Source organism: Podarcis vaucheri (assembly GCF_965113315.1).
Source record: "Podarcis vaucheri genome assembly, chromosome: 2".
Classification (NCBI taxonomy): Eukaryota; Metazoa; Chordata; class Lepidosauria; order Squamata; family Lacertidae; genus Podarcis; species Podarcis vaucheri.
In genome coordinates, this window is record NC_138760.1 from 29,509,070 (window position 1) to 29,511,119 (window position 2,050).

At 39.4% G+C, this 2,050-nt stretch overlaps 1 long non-coding RNA gene across 1 annotated transcript; it reads left to right on the forward strand.

Annotated features, from left to right (window-relative positions):
* The first annotated feature begins 322 nt into the window (after positions 1-322).
* LOC309526995 lies at positions 323-1,647 on the forward strand. Its single transcript, XR_014217041.1, has 2 exons — positions 323-382; positions 1,560-1,647. It is a non-coding gene; the product is annotated as an uncharacterized lncRNA (long non-coding RNA).
* The last annotated feature ends 403 nt before the right edge of the window (positions 1,648-2,050 follow it).

Genomic DNA, 2,050 nt, shown 5'->3' on the forward strand with positions numbered 1-2,050 from the left:
TCCCCTTTTGCTTTGTCTGCTTATTATTAACTTTCCCCCTTAAATATCACATCTGATAGAGCACCAATGGGCACTATTCTAAGAGGATTCTGAATCTGTGCTAACGTGCAACAAAAAATAACTGAGCACTTAAGTCTTATTTATATTACAGTTGTACCTTGGAAGTCAAACAGAATCCGTTCCGGAAGTCTGTTTGACTTTCAAAAAGTTCAGAAACCAAGGTGTGGCTTCCGGTTGGCTGTAGGAAGCTCCTGCAGCCAATCAGAAGTCACAGAACCCGTGTCAGATGTCCGGGTTCCAAAGAACATTGCAAACCAGAACACTCACCTCTGTGGTGTTCGGGAGCCAAAACATTTGAATTGCAAGGCATTCAACCTTCAAGGTACGACTGTATACACTATTACTGAATTATGCCTGCTGGGTAAATTCCAAACGCTAATGTGATGAATCAACAAGGCTGAGCCCCAATATTCCTCAAGTTCACTTTTCAGTTTGAAAGTAATGATTTCATCATGAGGACCAACGTCCCCAACCACTATATCCTGCCTTTTTGTGGCTGTTCAAAGATCACTTTATCCAAGCCCCTGCAATCTTTTGCCCAATGTGGGGCTGGAACCCACTACCCCAAGATTAAGAGCCTTGTGCTCTACTAACTGAGCTATTCCTCAGGGCAATGAGATCGTCACATAAAAATCCTTAATAAAAACTATTAAAAAAGACAGCAAAATGCAGACTGCCAAAGAGGTGCTTTGCTGAATGAAAGACAGAACACTCACATTCAACACTGAATTATTATTATTATGAATGTCTCACCAGAGTTGCCTATCACTGACATGGTATCTGAAGAAGTGTGCATGCACACGAAAGCTCATACTAATAACAAACTTGGTTGGTCTCTAAGGTGCTACTGGAAGGAATTTTTTTATTTTGTTTCTGTCTATCACTATCCCTGATGAATTTTAGATACCAAAATAAGATCTCTTCATTTGCCTAGCCTTTTAAAAGGTCAAGGGATCCTTGACCATTATTAAGGAGCAGTATGTATGTGTTATGAGGTTAGATGACACTTTGCTGTTGTGATTGCTGTTTCATTTACATTTTATCGTGTGTTTTTGTTCTGGATTGTCACACTTTGTTGTTTTTATTTATAATTATTAATTGATTTACTGTGTTTTACTGTTAACGACTTTGAATATATATATAAATTCCGCATTACGTTTACCTTAATTTAATTAGAATTAGAAGGTTGTCCATCCTTTAGACCGAGGGTATCTCTGGGAATTAGCGATTGTATTGTCTGCCTTTCCTGGCTATACAAAGAGGAGATGTACAAATATGATGGCCAATTTCATAACTGTACATGTTAGCCATCCAGGTTTTACTGGCGCCGGCAATATGTCCACTCACCAGTTTATATTTTTCTCTGCACGTCTTAAGCATCTGCTTCTGTATGTGGCTGTTACTTTATGCCAATCCTGCACTCTGCTGCAAACAGAGAAGATTTTTAACCCAGAACTCCATCCAAATCTTTATTCCCTCATATACTTTTTTTTTTTTAGGAGAAAAGGTCAGCGTATTCCAGTGAACTGACGTACTCTGTCTAATTTATGCACCAAGAAGCTTAAAAATGTGCGTCATTTGACCATTTTCCATTTGTTCATGCTGAGATTAAGAGATGGGGCTTATTGTTGAGCTTATAGTCAAAATTACAACTAAGAGAAAAAAAGGGTTAGAGGGGATCAGTAGCTCCAGCTGGCCTTTGATTTATTTAGTGCTGCCCAGCGCTGGGTGCACCGAATGAGGAAGCTTGAAGACAGCAACTTCGCAGAGCCCTGTAATTGTTAACTATTCCAAGAGAAGATGATTCTGATCTAAGTGAACAGCAGAATCTGACTGCTAAAACTGGCCAACCCACAGCCAAGAAATCTACGTAGCAATGGCTGTGAACATTCGTGTTTGTTTAAGAGATATTTTCTGCTTTCTGTAAACCTCAGCATATTTTCCTTGGCTAAATCACAGTGCTGACTTCCTACAATGTGAGTGATAGCTG